The sequence below is a fragment of the Monodelphis domestica genome, chromosome 3, assembly GCF_027887165.1.
Source record: "Monodelphis domestica isolate mMonDom1 chromosome 3, mMonDom1.pri, whole genome shotgun sequence".
NCBI lineage: Eukaryota > Metazoa > Chordata > Mammalia > Didelphimorphia > Didelphidae > Monodelphis > Monodelphis domestica.
Window position 1 is genome coordinate 535,843,787 of NC_077229.1, and position 20,119 is coordinate 535,863,905.

Consider the following 20,119-nt stretch of genomic DNA (forward strand, 5'->3'; position numbering starts at 1 on the left):
ATCTACGTTTCATTACTATTACTAGGACCTAGAGTGGATTCAGAGGTTAGGATGCAAAATGGAGGTCATAAGCCTCCATCACTTCACACATTTTTATTTTTCACTGCACTTGGAAATTCTGCCTTTTATTCTAATTTCTCTAATGATAAGAATTTGATTTTTTTTGTTTTAAATTTTTTTCAATTAAGTATTTCCTTTCTCTCTATCCCACCTCTACATGATCACTGGGAGGAGGGTGTATAATTATTCTAAAATGCAAAGTTTAAATTCTTTTGAGAGTAATTTTAGAATAAGAAACATGCTACCTCTCTGAATCCAGAAAGTGAACTATTTGGAGAAGGCACCATTAAGATGCCTACACAGACATCTTGCTGCACCAGAAGATCCAGAGTGAACTTTGGGATTTGGTGATTTGAATTGTGTGGTTTTGAATGCATTTGTTTTGTATGTATACTCTTATATCGAATGGGGACTGCCCCCTAACTGGCTTTTTGACAGTGTGCCTAGCAATCATGCATTTGTTCTTTTCCCTTTTAATCCCCAAATTATTGTCAATTACAAGTTGATTGTGTATATAAGATCCATTGGAGAGACCAGTATTCCACCAGATCTTAGGAGGGGAATGTATAAATTGAAAATCTGTTACCCTAAAAAGGAACTACATTTCCCAAGAGTCTGCTGACTTCCTGTCATTACATACTTCCTGTAGACAGGGGATATTAGGCAGTGACATGGAGGGTCCTGGCCTCTTTTTGGCTTGATGTCACAAGCATGGTGGTGGTAAGTGCTAGGGTTTTAAACAGGCTAATTAGCCATGGGCACATGGTTTTTTTTATTTTGTATCTCTTTTATTCCTTTTATTCTAATGGTCATTAATAAATCTCCTAAAATCTAATATTTTTATTATTGCACATAAATTTTAATTTTTACAAGGGGAACAGCCTTTGTAATAAATATGCATAGTTTAGCAAAATATAGTTCCATATTTTCCACGTCCAGAAGTTTTTGTATGTCTCATTCTTCATCTTTGGCCATCACTTCTCTGTTAGAAAGTGGATAGCCATTGCTTGATCAGACTTCTAAAGTTATTCAAAGTTGTTTGTCTATATAATATGGGGGTTGCTGTATTATTCTTCTGGCTCTGCTCGCTTCACCCTGCATCAATGCATACAAGTCTTCCCAGATTCCTCTGAAATATTCCCTGTCATCATTTCATTATGGCAAAATACATTACATTACATTCATGTACCATAATTTGTTCAACCAGTGCCCAATTGGTGGGCATCCCTTCAGTTTCCAGTTCTTGCCTACCATAAAAAAAGAGCTGTTATATATATATTTTTTGTGAATCAATTCTTTTTTTTTCTTTTCTTAATTTTTTTGATGTAATAGGCATCAAATATAAATGACTTTTGAGGCATATCTCCAAATTGTTTTCCAGCATGACTGAAACCAATTGACAGTTACAAAATTGTGTATTAATTTGCCTCTTTTCCTACAATGTCTCCCACATTTGCATTTTCCTTCTTAGTCATTTTTACTATCAAGATGAAAGTATAAGGTAAAAGTTCAGTATTGCTTCAATGGAAATTTCTATAATTATTAGTGATTGGGATTGTTATAGCTTTGATTGCTCTTGTTTTTTGACTGTGCATGCCATTATAGTATAATTGAATCATATCCTTACATATGTTGGGACTGAGACCTTTACCAGAGAAATTGGCTGAAAAAGTTGTTTTTTGTTGTTTTTTTTTAGTTAACTTTTTACTTTCTAATTTTAGCTGCATTGGATTTTTGTGCAAAACTTTACTTTTATGTCATCAGAATTGTTCGTTGTATCTTACTTGATCTTTTCTATCTTGTTTGATCATGAAATCTTCCAGATGTTTTCTTCCTTAATATTTTAATTTCTGTGATCTCTTACATTAAATCATGTATCCATCTGGAACTTATCATGTCATTTGTCTAAAATTAATTTCTCAGATACTGCTTTTTAGCTTTCCCAGTGGTTTTTGTCAAAGTCCTTATGCTAAATGCTATGATCTTTGAGATTATTAAGAAATAACCTCCTCATTTGGGGGAAGCTGGGTGGCTCAGTGGATTGAGAACCAGGCCCAGAGATGGGAGGTCCTGGATTCAAATTTGACCTCTGATACTTATGTGAAGATTGGATTTGACTCTCCCCTGATTGTAACAATGAAGGTTCTTAGCTCTTCCCTATTGTGAAGATTTGAATTGTAACTCGTGTCTATTTTTAGATTTTAATCCCCATAAGTGTGAACATCCTACTTAAAAGTTAAGTATGGAGCCCTGCCTAGTTTTAGATTCAATCACAAAAAGTACAAACACAGTACTTAAAAGTTAAGTATGAAGATCTGCTCATTTAGATCTAATCACCAAAAGTGCAAATATCCCACTTAACTATGAAGTGGTGGAAGGTCTGTGACCCACGTGTGTAATAGTGGGTAACAAGTCAGAATCGACTAACTGCCTTCTGGTTAGTACTGAAGTAGAGTGTCAGCTGTGATTGGTAGACGTGGAATTAGGGGAAGTGACACAAGAGAAAATGCCTTTAAAAGAGTGCTACACAGAGTTTTGGGGATTCTTGGAGCAGAGTTCACCTTGGACTTCCACTTTTGCTAGAGGGAAGTTCTTCATGCCTCTGAGTTGAGGCTGGTGAAGAGGGGCAGGAGGATCTTCTGACTGGACTGACACTTGATGAGTGAAAACAGGTAACTCCTGGATTTTCTGAAGAGACTTCCCAGGTCCTCAGCTTTGCCAAGATGTTCTAATTCTCCCTGCCTGGAGGGACCGGAAGTAAATTACTTAGTGCTCAGGCTAGATATCTTACCTTATCCTCTCTATGATTTCTTACTTCATTCTTTCTACATTTTGTAAATAAATTGAAAATAAAACCTCTTTATAATTAATTAAATTCCTGGCAACAATACTCTTAAAATAATCATGTTCAACCTTTTAAAAAATAACCCCTTTTTCCCCCTTACAATTACTAGCTGTGTGACCCTGGGCAAGTCACTTAACCCCCATTGCCTACCTCTTACCACTCTTCTGCCTTAGAACCAATATATAGTATTGAGTCTAAGATGGAAGGTAAGGGTTTAAAAAAAAAAAGAATTAACCTATTCATTTGAGATCTAATAATTTCTTTATCCCTTCTTTTTACCATTATTTATCTTAAGATTTTAGAGCTTTTGCTCAGTTTTTTTTTTGTCTGTGAAGTAAACTGTTAGTAGTTTGATTGGTATATCACTAAATTAGTCGATTTAAATGGTATTTTCATTTTAATTATATTGTCTCATATATATATATATACATGTATATATATATATATGTTATATTCATATAGTTACTATGTTAAACTCCTGAATATTTTTTTTAATTCTGTTCTTATATGGAATTTATCTCTTCCTGCTGGGTTTGTTGAAAATACATTGAAATAGTGATGATTTGCTTTTTTTTTTTTAACCCTTACCTTCCATCTTAGAGTCAGTACCCTGTATTGGTTCCAAGGCAGAAGAGTGGTAAGGGCTAGGCAATAGGGGTTGAGTGACTTGCCCATGTCTAAGGCCAGATTTGAACCTAGGACCTGCCATTTCTAGGCCTGACTCTCAAATCTACTGAGCCACCCAGCTGCCCTCAATGATTTACTTTTTATTCTATGACTTTAAGTTATTTTGTTTAGCTTCAATTGACTCAAAACTTTTCTAAGTAAACTATATCATCTACAAAAAAAAACAATAATTGTGTTTCCTATTTTCCCCTGCTTATTTCCTCAATTTCCTATTCAAAAAGCTAACTTTTTCTAGTGTTGTTTCAGATAATTTTAGAGATAATGTACATCCTTACTTTTTCCTCTGTTCTTATGAGAAAGATCTCTAGTTTTATCCCCATTATAGATAATTCTGGTTCTTGGTTTTAAATGCTACTTAGCATAGAAAGGAAAGGTCCTTTTTTTTTTTTAAGCGTAAATGGATATATTCTGCTAAAAGCTTTTTTTGCATGTTTAGATGTATTCATATGATTTTATTGTTCTGAATATTACTCTGTTCTATTAGGTCTATAATTTTCCTAATACCAAATCATCCCTTCATTCTTGGTATAAATCCTTATCAAAGGTTATAATCTTTGTGATATGTTGATGTAGCTTCATTGCAAATATTTTATTTAATATGTTTTTATAAACAGTCATTAGAAATATTGATCCATACAGGAGTTTTATTATCTGTTTTTACTCTCCTTGGTTTAGGTATCAAAACAACATTTGTATAATAAAAGGATTTTGGTAAGATTTCTTTTGTTTCTATTTATGCAAATATTTTATATTATTCATGGTGTCCCAAAAGTCTAAAAGCTTAAAACTGCACTAGGAATTTTAGGACATATTATATAGGATTTAATAGTTATTTAAACATTTGATATATTTTGGTCACAAATCCAACCTGTCTCAGGGTTATTTTCTTTGTGAGTTCATTTGTGACTTGTTTGGGTTATTTTTCTGGGATTTTGGGTTATCTAAATTCTGCACTTTTTATTCTTGTTATCCTAGGCATCTTATATCTTTATCAGTATTTATGCATCTCACTTGTTAACAGTTTTGTTGATATATATTTAGATTAAATGGTTTCTATTAATTTCTCTTACTTTCAGTTTCTGTGAATTTTGCTTTGGGGGGGGGGTTATAATGGTGTATTTACAATAGAGTGAAGATATTAAGGAAGAAAGAAAGAGAGAAAGGGAGAGAGATACCAGGCAGGAATTCAGAGGCCCCAGCCAAGGGTGTGGGGGGCAGAGGATTCAATCTAGCATGGCTTCCAGCCTTGAGGCCTCCTCCAAGATGAGGGTCCTCCTCCTCCAAGGCTTGTGCCTCCAGAAAAGCCAAGGAAAGGGAAGTAAGCCTTGAACTCACCAGCTGACAGTCTGAGGGAAGCAGCCTGAGTCTCGCACTCGAGCTCCTCCACAGTCAAGGTCCACCTCCAAGTTGAATTTTGCTTTTAATGTTTGATACTGGTAATTTTATGTTTTTCTAATATGCCCAACTCATTATATCTTCCCTTTTTTATTAATGAAATTTTTGACAGAGATTATTTTCCCCTAAGAAGTTTCACTTCATTCCAAAAATTTTTGTGTTTTCTCATATTTGTTTTGCATATTTTTCATTGTTGTCTTAGTCTTTGTGTCTGTGATTTGTTCTTAGGCCCACCAATTATTTAATGAATTTATTCAGTTTCCATTTAGTTTTTTAATCTTTTCTCTAATGGATAAATTTTGTTATATTGTGGTCAATAAATATATTTGTTCCTTTTATTTTTTTTAAGCTTTTATGCCCTAGTAATATGGCCAGTTTAAAAAATTTAAGCAAGAAGGTGATTGAATTGAAAAGAAAATATATAGGATAATGTTTTTTTCAGAAATTTATTCCTACTGAAAGATAAATATGGCCATAAATATAACAAAGGAATCAAAAAGCTATACAATTATACTTCATCTTCAGTAATAAATTTAAATTGAACAATCAAATAATGTTATGCAAGAATTTTGTGGGAGGAATTTTGGTAGTGGGAGAGCAAAATAACTAGAAATATAAGAATAAAAGTTAAGTGAGCAGGGCAGCTAGGTAGCACAGTGGATTAAACACCAGGCTGAAGTCAGTAGGACCTGGATTCAAATCTGTCCTCAGAAACTTCCTAGGTTTGTGACCCGAGAAAGTCATCTAACCTTCCAGTTGTCTAGTCCTTGCTATTCTTCTGTCTTAGAATTAATACTAATTAGTAAGGATTGTTTTCTTTTAAGTTAAGTGAGCATGTCATTAATGAATTAGGTTCAAAGAATCAATTTTCTTTTCCTCTCCCTCTTTCCATTTGAGAGTATTCACAACTGGCCATCTGTCACTTCATTTTAAAACAATGATAATTATGACTATGCAAACACACCAGCAACTAACTAGATAATAAAGGAATGGGAATTGGAAACTCCCAAATCAGATGACCAACAATTATTGAGTACGTTTTCTACAATAATCACAACCTCTCAAAGCTTTCCAAAATAGAAATTAAGTGTAAGAGATAAGGCAAATTCCCCTAATATGATTCAATAAAGCTACAGGATAACAATATAAACTAAAAATAGAACTTAAAATAGTGAAGACTAAACCATAATCTCTACTATATATCTCCCACACCTATTGGCTGCCATGCTCTCTCTGATACCTCCTATAAGAATTTATATTTTTAAGAGTAAGACACAGTGTTTAGAGCAAGATCTTTAAGGTAATAACAGGAAAAAAAATGCATAAGGGAATTAAAGAATGAAGGAAGCTAACAGCAGTATATAAATATATAACAACCAAGAAGTCACAGGAAATGAAATAAATTCATCTAGGGAAAAATTATTTAGAAAGAGAAATATACCTTTGGGGTTAATAACAAAACAATAACTTAATAGATTTCTTTCTAAAAGAGGAAATGAGGAAAGATGAGGAAACAAGGATAAATGAAAGCCAAAATCAAAGAGAAGGCAATGGAGGAATAGGCCTGCAAAAATCATGGACTAAATCTCACAAAATCTTCACCTGCAGGTGAATCAGTGTTTATTGTAGAATTAAACTGCAGAATGGAAGGGCATATAAATCAGGAGAGGGGAGGAAAAAGATATAAGGTAATAAATGATGTACATTTCTCAAATCAATAGTTAATATTGAAAGGAAAATAACTCCTGTAATTTCTCAAGGAGAGACTCCAGAAGAAAACTAGATGAGGTAGAAAAGGGGATAAAATAAGAGAAATCTCAGTATAGTGGTAGAAAAGTGAGAGGTATTCTACAATGGGAAATGGAGATTTTACAGTGTGCATAATCTCCACAGATTTAGTTCTAAGAGAGACTACTGTCTCTCAGAGAAGTATCTCCCTGTATAGCCCTCCTGCTTTAAGAAAAGAAAAGTTAGAGCTTCTGGTGCAATTGACAGTCAGAAGAGGGAAGACAAAATCAACAAGAGGAGCTTTCATGCAAATTGGCGGGGGTGGGGGGTGGAGATAATCTTGAAGAGGAAAAAAGTAGTAAAGAACTATACAGAGACATGGGAAAATTCCTACCTTGGGGCAGTAATTTTATCATCACTATCTCCTTCCTGAGTTGGTATTTCTAAGAGTGAGACAAAGAGGGTTCATGGCAAGATGTTCAAGGTAATATCATAGAAAAAATATAGAAAGGAGAAAGAACTGTAAACTTTAGAAGTCATGATGAGGTTGAATCAAACTTCAGTTTTCTAATTATGAATATATTATTTAACTTCGGCACAGTTATGGAGTAAAGTTGTAGGTTTTCTTCCTAATTGATGCCACCATCTACTACTGAAATACATCACTTGTATTACTTGTATTTACTACTGAAATACATCACTTTTCCTTTCCAGGTGTGCTGGTGTATCTGTTTCATTGCTTGTCTGCTCAAAAAAATCAGTTTTATTGGCAAACTGTTCGAAAAAGGCTTTCATTGCTTTACTAATTGCATTTAACCTTTTAAAATGTTATTTAGTAATTTTTAAATGTCAAAAATCTATTTTTGTCTCCAAATTCTACCCATTTTAAAAAAGGTTTAATTGATTAATAAGATAAAAAAATGAGGCATTTTCTCAAGAACCCTCAAAACTCTAACCTAAGAAGTAGGCAGAGGCAAAGTTATTAATACAGTCTCTAGACAAGAGACCGAGAATCTTACTCTAATGAAATAATAACCTCAAGAATTAAGAGCAGAAAAGGCTAATGGCTAATCCATAACATGCCCTCTTAACATAATCTTTGAAAGCAATAAAACCTGACCCACAGGCTTATGCTGGGATTCACTTAGCAGGATTCTACTAAAATTTTCACCATTTTGTGACATCAAACAGTAGAAATCCAGTCTCCACATCCTTGAAGAAGTGGAGATATTCTGTGCCAGCAACAGCGATCTGCTGCAGTACAGCAGAACTCAACTAGAAAGCTAAACTTAAGGAACAGGAGCAGGATGCCAGCATATTGTCTTTATGTAACAATAACAATACAGGAAAAAATATAGATAAATAAGAAAATATAAAGTTAACTTTAAATGTGACTGGATTAAATAATCTAATAAAATAAAAAGTGGCAAAGAAAAAACAAAGCTCTACAAGCTTTTATTTCCAAGAAACATACCTAAAAAGCAAATGCATAAACAATAAAAATTAGGGACAAGAAAAAAATTTACTGATTTTTAGTTTTAAAAAGGAATTATTCAGGAAAATATTTCAGATGAAAATTATGAAAATTCACAACAGAAACAGATAAATAAGGAAACTACCATATGCTGAAAAATACCTTGTTAGACAATAAACCAATATCAATATTAAAATTAAATGCTTCTAATGTTTTTATGTCTAATTTCATACGGGAAAAATTTAACCTAATTACATGGACAGAAACAGTAATAAAATTATAAGATCAGCCCAATTATGGTTATTTTGCAACATTGTCCCTTTGTATATAGAACCCCAAATTTGGGGTTTTTAAAAGAGAGGTTCTCTTTTAACCTTGAAGCTCTTAAGATTATACCCCTTTCCTTCTCCCAAGTCAACAGGCACTTTTTTTTGATGTCCTCATTTTTAAAAACCAGTTTCCCAATTCTCTCCTACCAATATTCTCGTTTATTAAGAATGCAAGAAGGAGAGGCTTCAGGGTAATCATGGCTGCAATCTACACGCCACATGCTTCCTCTCCCCGGCACCGAACGAAATAGACTACATCAAAGGAGCATAAAAATCACCTTTGGAGGAACAGAAGGACTCCCCAGTACTCCCCAGTACCCCACAGAGGTGAACGTACTTGGGGTTTGAACATTTCCACACTATAATAAGAAGGAGGAAAAGCTTGCACAGAAACATAAACTGAGCCACCCTTCTCACCTACTCCACCAAACCAGAGTGAGCTACCGGAGCGCTCACTGGGACAGTGAGTGAGTGGGGAACTTCTCTGTCTGGGGAGGCACTCCAAGGTCCTTGGGATCTGGGGACTGCCATGAAAAAACGTCTCAGGGCGGTTTCACGGGAGAATCCTGAGCTGAGCACAGGGGGACCAGGGAGCTGTACTCGGGGCGGAGCTAAACACCAGAGGCAGGCCATGCACTGATTATCTGGGCAGAGCTGATCACCTGGGTGATTGCACTGATAACATGGGCCTGTGCTCTAAGAAACCTCAAAGGTGGGGAAGAAGTAGTCTGAGCCAACCTAAATTCACAGAAAACCCACCCATATTACCCAGACCCCAGATCAAAAAGGAAAGGGGAATAAAACCACCAAAGGGATGGCTCACGTGGCCCAAAATCAAGCCTCCAGGAAGAAAGGGAAAAAAGGTGACTATTGAAAACTTTTATGGTGGGAGTACCCAAGGAAAAGAAGAGGATGAAATCCAAAAAAAATCAGAACATGCCTCCCCAAAATGGAAACTATCAACAAGCTCTGGAAGATCTCAAACTGGAGCTTACCCAAAAGATGGAAACCTGGAAAGAAAAATGGGAGAAAGAGATCAGTAGTGTGACAGATAAGACTGCTCAATTGGAAAAAGAGCTAGAAGCATCCAATAGAAGGGCAGACAAAGCTGAAAAGCAAAACCAGTCCCTAACGACCAGAATTAAGCAAGTCAAAGAAAGTGAGATCATAAAACAGCAAAAATCAATAAAGCAAAGCCAAAAAATTAATGAATTAGAAGAAAACATAAAATATCTCACTGAAAACGTCACAAACCTGGAAAACAGAGGAAGAAGAGACAACCTCCGAATTATCGGTCTCCCAGAAATACCAGAGATAAACAATAAACTTGATGTTATTCCACAGGAGATTATGAAAGAAAATTTCCCACACGTTCTGGAGCAAGGGGGCATAATAGAAATAGAAAAGGTTCATAGAACACCCTCTATACTAAATCCCCAAAAGACAATCCCTAGGAATGTAATTGCCAAATTCAAGAGCTTCCAAGAAAAGGAGAAAATCCTACAAGAAGCCAAGAAGAGGAGCTTCAGATATAGGGGGGCTCCCATAAGGATCACAAATGACTTAGCGGCTAACACACTTAGACCGCAAAGCATGGAACACAATATTTAGAAAGGCAAGAGAGCTGGGTCTCCAACCAAGAATCAACTACCCAGCAAAACTGACTATATACTTCCAGGGGAAAATATGGGCATTCAACAAAATAGAAGATTTCCAAGCATTTGCTAAGAAAAGACCAGAACTTAGTGGAAAATTTGATATTCAAGCACAGAAAGCAAGAGAAACATGAAAAGTTAAAAATGAAAGAAAGGGAAAAGGAGATAAATCTTATCTTTTTCTTTAAATCAAACTCTCTTTTATAAGGACTACATTTACATCAAATTATATATATTAATATGTGGGGAAAATGTTTTGTGTAACTCAAAAATTGTATGCATCATAAGAGTAGTTAGAAGAAACATACATAGGGAAATATTGGGGAATTTAGAAGATTTGGGGAAAGTGGGGGCAAAGAAAGGAAAAGGGACGAGGTAACCATCAATAATACTAAGATTTACTTCAAGAAATGGGGGGGGGGCACTTAATAGAATAATCTTTCCCATATAAAGATACACATGGGAAGGGGAGGGGAAGAACTCTCATATGAGAAGGAGAGGAAGAGAGCGTGAAGTGGAATTACTTAAACTTTACCTCAGTGAAATCAAATCTGAGAGGGAAGAACATCTAGATCCAGTGGGATCCTGAATTCTATCTTATCCAACAGGGCAAGAAAGAAAGGAAAATTAAGGAGGGGGAGAGAGGGAGTATAAAAAGAGAGGGAAGTAGAGAGGGGAGGGAAGGGAGCATAAAAATGGAGGGGCTATAAAGGGAAGCATATCAAGGGAGGGGACTAGGGGGACTGACCTAAAGTAAATCACTGGTTCAAAAGGAGATAGCTAAAGAAGAAAGGTCAGAACTAGGGGAAGATATCAAAATGCCAGCTAATCCACAAATGACAATCATAACTTTGAACATGAATGGGATGAACTCACCCATAAAACGTAGACAAATAGTAGATTGGATTAGAACCCAAAACCCTACCATTTGTTGTCTTCAAGAAACACATATGAGGCGGGTTGACACTCACAAAGTTAGAATTAAAGGATGGAGTAATACCTTTGGGGCCTCAACTGATAGAAAGAAGGCAGGAGTTGCAATCATGATATCTGACAAAGCCAAAGCAAAAATAGACCTGACCAAAAGGGATAGGGAAGTTAAATATATTCTGTAAAAATTGAGTATAGACAATAGGGAATGTCACTAATCAACATGTATGCACCAAATGGTATAGCATCCAAATTTTTAATAGAGAAACTAGGAGAATTGAAGGAGGAAATAGACAGTAAAACCATATTAGTGGAAGATTTGAACCAACCACTATCAAATTTAGATAAATCAAACCAAAAAATAAATAAGAAAGAGGTAAAAGAGGTAAATGAAATCCTCGAAAAATTAGAGTTAATAGACATATGGAGAAAAATAAATAGGGACAAAAAGGAATAAACCTTCTTTTCAGCACCACATGACACATTCACAAAAATAGATCAAACACTAGGTCACAGAAACATGGCACTCAAATGCAGAAAAGCAGAAATAATATATGCAGCCTTTTCAGATCACAAGGCAATAAAAATATTGATCGGTAAGGGTACATGGAGAGCCAAATCAAAAATTAATTGGAAATTAAATAATATGATACTCCAAAATCGGTTAGAGAAGAAATCATAGAAACAATAATTTCGTTGAGGAAAGTGACAACGGCGAGACATCCTTTCAAACCTTATGGGATGCAGCCAAGGCAGTACTTAGAGGAAAATTCATATCCCTGAGTGCATATATTAACACATTAGGGAGGACAGAGGTCAAAGAATTGGAAATGCAAATCAAAAAACTTGAGAACAAACAAATTAAAAAACCCCAGAAGAAAACCAAACTAGAGATCCTAAAAATTAAGGGAGAAATTAATAAAATCGAAAGTGACAAAACTATTGAGCTAATAAAGAAGACTAGAATCTGGTACTTTGAAAAAACAGACAAAATAGACAAAGTACTGGTCAATCTAATTTAAAAAAGGAAAGAAGAAAGGCAAATTAACAGCATCAAGGATGAAAAAGGGGATCTCACCTCCAATGAAGAGGAAATTAAGGCAATCATTAAAAACTACTTTGCCCAACTATATGGCAATAAATATACCAACCTAGGTGATATGGATGAATATTTACAAAAATATAAATTGCCTAGACTAACAGAAGAAGAAATAGATTTCTTAAATAATCCCATATCAGAAAAAGAAAACCAACAGGCCATCAAAGAACTTCCTAAGAAAAAATGCCCAGGGCCTGATGGATTCACCAGTGAATTCTATCAAACATCCAAAGAACAGCTAACTCCAATACTATACAAACTATTTGACATAATAAGCAAAGAGGGAGTTCTACCAAACTCCTTTTATGACACAAACGTGGTACTAATTCCAAAGCCAGGCAGGCCAAAAACAGAGAAAGAAAATTATAGACCAATCTCCCTAATGAATATAGATGCAAAAATCTTAAATAGGGTACTAGCAGAAAGACTCCAGCAAGTGATCAGAAGAATCATTCACCATGATCAAGTAGGATTCATACCAGGGATGCAGGGCTGGTTCAATATTAAGAAAACCATCCACATAATTGACCACATCAACAAGCAAACCAACAAAAATCACATTTCAATTATTATCAATATTTATTCAATATTATCAATAATTATTCAAATATTATTTCAATAGATGCAGAAAAAGCCTTTGATAAAATATAAGACCCATTCCTATTAAAAACACTGGAAAGCATAGGAATAGAAGGGCCATTCCTAAAAATAATAAACAGTATATATCTAAAACCATCAACTAATATCATCTGCAATATGGATAAACTAAATCCATTCCCATTAAGATCAGGAGTGAAACAAGGATGCCCATTATCACCTCTATTATTTGACATTGTATTAGAAACACTAGCAGTAGCAATTAGAGAAGAAAAAGAAATTGAAGGCATCAAAATAGGCAAGGAGGAGACCAAATTATCGCTCTTTGCAGATGACATGATGGTCTACTTATGGGAAGGACGAGGCAATATGACCATCCTACACAAACTCATCTATCTATTTAGTGCCATACCCATGGAACTTCCAAAAAAATTTTTTACTGATTTAGAAAAAACCATAACAAAGTTCATTTGGAAGAACAAAAGATCAAGGATATCCAGGGAAATAATGAAAAAAAAAAATACAAAGGAAGGGGGCCTTGCAGTCCCAGATCTCAGACTATATTATAAAGCAGCGGTCACCAAAACAATCTGGTACTGGCTAAGAGACAGAAAGGAGGATCAGTGGAATAGACTCGGGATAAGTGACCTCAGCAAGACAGTATATGACAAACCCAAAGATCCCAGCTTTTGGGACAAAAATCCACTATTTCATAAAAACTACTCGGAAAATTGGAGGACAGTGTGGGAAAGATTAGGTTTAGATCAACACCTCACACCCTACATCAAGATAAATTCAAAATGGGTGAATGACTTGAACATAAAGAAGAAAACTATAAGAAAATTAGGCAAACACAGAATAGCATACATGTCAGACCTTTGGGAAGGGAAAGACTTCAAAACCAAGCAAGACTTAGAAAGAGTTACAAAATGCAAAATAAATAATCAGGAATACATCAAATTAAAATGTTTTTGTACAAACAAAACCAATGTAACTAAAATCAAAAGGGAAGCAACAAATTGGGGAAACAATCTTCATAAAAACCTCTGACAAAGGTTTAATTATTCAAATTTACAAAGAACTAAATCAATTGTACAAAAAATCAAGCCATTCTCCAATTGATAAATGGGCAAGGGACATGAACAGGCAATTCTCAGCCAAAGAAATCAAAACTATTAATAAGCACATGAAAAAGTGCTCTACCTCTCTTCTAATCAGAGAGATGCAAATCAAAACAACTCTGAGGTATTAGCTCACACCTAGCAGATTGGCTAACATGACAGCTATGGAAAGTAAGAAATGCTGGAAAGGATGTGGCAAAGTAGGGACACTAATTCATTGCTGGTGGAGTTGTGAATTGATCCAACCATTCTGGAGGGCAATTTGGAACTATGCCCAAAGGGTGATAAAAGACTGTCTGCCCGTTGATCCAGCTATAGCACTGCTGGGTTTGTACCCCAAAGAGATAGTAAGGAAAAAGACTTGTTCAAGAATATTCATAGCTGCACTCTTTGTGTTGGCCAAAAATTGGAAAACGAGGAGATGCTCTTCAATTGGGGAATGGCTGAACAAATTGTGGTATATGTTGATGATGGAATACTATTGTGCTAAAAGGAATAATAAAGTAGAGGAATTCCATGGAGACTGGAACAACCTCCAGAAAGTGATGCCGAATGAAAGGAGCAGAACCAGGAAAACATTGTACACAGAAACTGATACACTGTGGCACAATCGAAGGTAATGGACTTCTCCATTAGTGTCAGTGCAATGTCCCTGAACAATCTGCAGGGATCTAAAAAATACTATCCACAAGCAGAGGATAAACTGTGGGAGTAAAAACACTGATGAAAAACAAATGCTTTACTACAGGGGTTGAGGGGATATGACTGAGGAGAGACTCTAAATGAACACTCTAATGCAAATACCAATAACAGGGAAATGGGTTCGAGTCAAGAACATATGTGATAACCAGTGGAATCGTGCGTTGGCTATGAGAGAGGGAAAGGTGGTGGGAGGGGGGGCGGGAAGGAAAAGAAAATCTTTGTTTCCAGTGAATAATGTTTGGAAATGACCAAATAAAATAATGTTTAAAATTAAAAAAAAAAAAGAATGCAAGAAAGAGAATTGCATGGCAGACTAAAAGATCTTTCACTTGCCCAAAACACACACACACACCCTCAAAACAAAGGAAAGGAAGAAGAACATGTTTCACTAGGTGAAGTAGAGAAAATTAGCCTAGGGAGCAAAACATATGTGGGAACCAGCAGAATGTGGACCTGCCCAATACAGTGATATTCATCCAGGAGCATCCCATCCACTAAACCATTCAGCATGGGTAACAAAGGCAGAGTGCACATGAGACCAATTGACTTCCACATGGCCTGAGGCAGTAAAGTGCCAGAGTTGGAAACTAGCTCAGGATAAGCCCCTAAACATGGGGAGCAAAGGCAGAGAAAACACACAACCAATGCATTTCCACATGGCCTGAAGCAAGGAAGCTGCAGAGGCAACAAAGTAGCAGAGCAGATCAGCCTAGCCCAAGCCAGTTGTCAGAGTTAGACATAGCAGGGATCACCAGCCCATAATACAACTTCAGTTTTAAGGAAATAAAAATACAAACGCAGAAAAGGACAGTTAAAAAAGAAACATATGAAGAAGCCCCAAAGGAAAATGGGAAAGGATATCAGGCCCATAAGGACCTTAAAAGAACTTCAAAAGAATTTTAAAATGAAATAACAAGAGATTTGACTGAAAGACTCAACAGCTGGGAGAAAATTCATTAAAAAAAAAAAAACCCAACTCCCTGTAAGCTAGAGTAGTTCAAGAGGAAATGGAAGTTAAAAAAAAACTGATGAAATTGTTTTATTTCTTACAGAATAATATTGGCCAAATGGAAAAGGAGAAACAAAAAGTCAAGAAATAAAATAACTTCCTAAAAATTAGAATTAGACATATAGTAGCTAATATAGGAAACAGTAAAACAAAATCAAAAGAATGAAAAAATTAGAGATAATCTGCAATAGCTCATTAAAAATGAATTGACCTAGAAAGTAGATTTAGAAGAGAGGATCTAAAAATCATCAAGAATGCCTGAAAAGATCAGAGTCAAGATGGCAGCATAGAGGCAACGAAAATTCAAACCTCTGTAAACCCTTCCTTACCGATTACAAACTAAATGCTCCTAGGGGACTGAAAATCAAACTTAACAACAGGAAAGAGCCAAGGTAATTCTGCTGCTGGACTCAACATAAAAAGTATGCTCCCCAAAAGCCTGAATTCCAGAACACTTGGGTTTAAGGCAAAGGAAGAAGGAAGGTCCCAGGACCCCTCCCCCACTTAGAGCTCTGAGCCTCCAGCAATAGCTGGAACCTCTGGGCAGGCAAGGGTTCTGGTCTGGAGGGAGTACCTTGTGGGCAAAGCTGTGCCAGGCTGAGCATGGGGAAGCAATTGGAGAAGAAGCTCAGCCTAGTTGCAGCAGCAGAGACACTCCATATTTCTCCCCCTTCCCAAGGTTTCGGCCTCAGGGCACATCCAGCTCTTCAACTCAGGTGGGCTTAGACTCATCAAATCCTTCAGAAGGCCAGGAAGTTCAAGCTCCAACACCCCTCCCCCACAGACTGAGCTGAGAGATTTGCTGACTAAGCTCCAAGGGTGAAGGCTAACAGAAAAGTCCAAAAACATAGAACCAACACAAAATGAGAGGAGCAAAAGCACAGGCAACAACAGGGAGTAAAGAAGGGTTATATGAGCAAACAACAGAAAAAGAAAAAAGAAATTACAATCAACAGCTTCTATGCAGGCAATAAACAAAGAGCAAATAGAAAAGAGAAGAATGAAGGAACACCAAGCAAAAAAACAAACTCCAGTGATTTGGATACAGGCTTTGAAAGAACTCAAAATACAATTCAAAACACAAATAAGAGATGCTGAAGACAATTGGGAAAAGAACTTAAAAAGCAACATAAGTCATCTGGAAACAGAAAAGTGACTTGAAAGCCAAAATTAATCAGCTTGAAAATGAGGCAAAGGAGATGAAAGATCAGAAGGAGGATGACCAAAGAGCCAGGGATGAAATCCAGTCTGTAAAAACCAGACTACAACAATTAGAAGCAAGTGAGTTCACAAGGTAGCAGGACATAAAACAATATCAAAAGAATGAAAAATTTGGGGAAAATATGAAGCACCTCATTCACAAAACAGAAGATTTAGAAAATCATTCTAGGAGAGACAACTTAAGAACCATTGGTCTACCAGAAGACCATGACAAAAGAAAAAGCCTGGACATCATCCTACAGGAAATTACCCAAGAAAACTGCCCTGATATTCTAGAACAAGAAGGAAAAGTGAAGATTGAAAGAATCCACAGATCACCTCCTGTACTTAATCCCCAACTGACAACACCCAGGAATGTTATAGCCAAATTCAATAACTGTCAGACCAAGGAAAAATATTATAAGCTGCTAAGAAGAAGTCATTCAGATACCATGGAACTACAGTGAGGATAACAAAATCTGGCTGCATCTACACTGAAGGACTGAAAGGCATGGAATATGATATTCTGGAAAGCAAGGGAACTAGGTGTACAACCAAGAATCAATTACCCAGCAAAACTAACTATAATCTTACAAGGGAAAGTATGGTCATTTAACAAAATAGAAGAATTCCAAGCATTTGTAAAGAAAAGACCAGACCTGAACAGGAAATTTGATGTCCAAACAGAGAACTCAAGAGAATCATCAAAAGGTAATTAAGAAAGTGGGAAAAAGAGAAAAGCAAAACAAAACAAAAAAAATTTTAAGAGACCCAGTAATGAAAAGAGGTCATTAGTAAGTCTTAAAAATTGTTATTATCACCTGGGTAGCTAGAAGAATTATACTTAGAGGGAACTGTGACAAACTGTATAGGATGAAATGCCAAGACATAAATCTGTATGTAGATATATGTATGCTTAAATACATATATGTGTGTATACACAACTAGAGCTAAAAAAAGAGGTTAATCCTAAAATGGGAAAAGAAACAAAAGTGGGTAAATTTATATGCCACAAAGAAGCACATGGCAGGAGGTGGGGAGAACATCAATACACTGGCAGGGTAAAGAGGTTAGAGATAGGAAATACTCAACTCTTATGTGCACTGAAATTGACTCAAAGGGGGAAGAACAATCAAATTGGGGCAGAGAATTGATTTGCACCCTATAGGGAAGTAGAAGGGTAACAAATGAACTGGTGGGGAGGGAAGCAGTACAAGGGAAGGAGAGGGCAGGGGGATTAAAAAGATTGTAAAGAAAATAAGAGGGGAATAAGAAGGGAGGGGGGTAGAAAGGGAAGTAAAATAAGGATGGGAATTATGGGGATTGATTAAAAACAAAACATTGTTGTAGAAGGAAATAGTGAAAGAAGAAAAGACAGGACTAGGAGTGGAAATCAAAGTATTGGGAAATAAACAGCTGGTAATCATAACTCAGAATGTGAATGGAATGAACTCACACATAAAACTCAAGCAAATAACAATGTGCATTAGAAACCAAAACCTTACCATATGCTGTCTACAAGAAACACACATGAGGAAGGTAGATACGCATAGGGTGGAAGTAAAATAAAGGCAGGAGTCGCAATCATGATATCTGACAAAGCCAAAGAAAAAATAAATCCGGTCAAAAGAGATAGGGAATGTAATTACGTCCTGATAAAAGGCAGTATAGACAATGAGGAAATATGAGTACTCAACATGTATGCACCAAATGGCATAGTATCCAAATTTCTAAAGGAGAAACTAGTGGAGCTCAAGGATGAAATAGATAGAAAAACTATACTAGTGGGAGACTTAAAACTTCCTCTCTCAGAACTAGATAAATCAATCCAAAAAATAAATAAGAAAGAGGTAATAGAAGTGAATGAAATCTTAGAAAAGGAACTATATAAACACAACTACAAAACTCTCCACACAATTAAAACTAGATCTAAACAATTGGAAAAACATCAACTGATCATGAGTAAGACAAGCTAACATAATAAAAATGACAATCCTATCCAAATTAATTTACTTATTTAGTGCCATACCCATTGAACTACCAAAAAACATTTTTACTGAATTAGAAAAAAACATAAAGTTCTTTTGGAAGAACAAAAGATCAAGGATATCCAGGGAAATAATGAAAAAAAAAATACAAAGGAAGGAGGACTTGTAGTACCAGATCTCAAACTATATTATAAAACAGTGGTCATCAAAACAATTTGGTACTGGCTAAGAGATAGAAAGGAGGATCAGTGGAATAGACTTGGGGTAAGTGACCTCAGCAAGACAAACTATGATAAACCCAAAGATCCCAGCTTTTGGGACAAAAATCCAGTATTTGATAAAAAATTGCTGGGAAAATTGGAAGACAGTATGGGAGAGATTAGGTTTGGATCAACACCTCACTCCCTACACCAAGATAAACTCAGAATGCGTGAATGACCTGAATATAAAGAAGGAAACTAGAAGGAAATTGGGTGAACACAGAATAGTATACATGTCAGATCTTTGGGAAAGGACAGATTTTAAAACCAAGCAAGTGTTAGAAAAAAAATCACAAAATGTAAAATCAATAATTTTGATTATATCAAATTAAAAAGTGTTTGTACAAACAAAACCAATGTAACCAAAATTTGAAGGGAAGTAAATTGGGAAACAATCTTCATAACAAAAACCTCTGACAAAGGTTTAATTACTCAAATTTACAAAGAACTAAATCAATTGTACAAAAAATCAAGCCATTCTCCAATTGATAAATGGGCAAGGGACATGAACAGGCAGTTCTCAGCCAAAGAAATCAAAACTATTAATAAGCACATGAAAAAGTGCTCTACCTCTCTTCTAATCAGAGAGATGCAAATCAGAACAACTCTGAGGTATCACCTCACACCTAGCAGATTGGCTAAGGTGACAGCTATGGAAAGTAATGAATGCTGGAGAGGATGTGCAAAGGCGGGACACTAATGCATTGCTGGTGGGGTTGTGAATTGATCCAATCTTTCTGGAGGGCAATTTGGAACTGTGCCCAAAGGATGCTAAAAGACTGTCTGCCCGTTGATCCAGCCATAGCACTGCTGGGTTTGTACCCCAAAGAGATAATAAAGAAAAAGACTTTTTTTCATAGCTGTGCTCTTTGTGGTGGCAAAAAAATCGAAAATGAGGGGATGCTCTTCAATTGGGGAATGGCTGAACAAATTGTGGTATGTGTTGGTGATGGAATACTATTTTGCTAAAAGGGATAATAGAGGAATTCCATGGAACTGGAACAACCTCCAGGACTTGATGCAGAGTGAACGGAGCAGAA

The 20,119-nt window shown here is 36.0% G+C and overlaps 1 protein-coding gene across 1 annotated transcript in view; it reads left to right on the top strand.

Moving 5' to 3' along the window:
- MCC (MCC regulator of WNT signaling pathway) overlaps positions 1-20,119 on the top strand; it is a 305,041-nt gene that overhangs the window by 260,536 nt on the left and 24,386 nt on the right. The window lies entirely within an intron of this gene.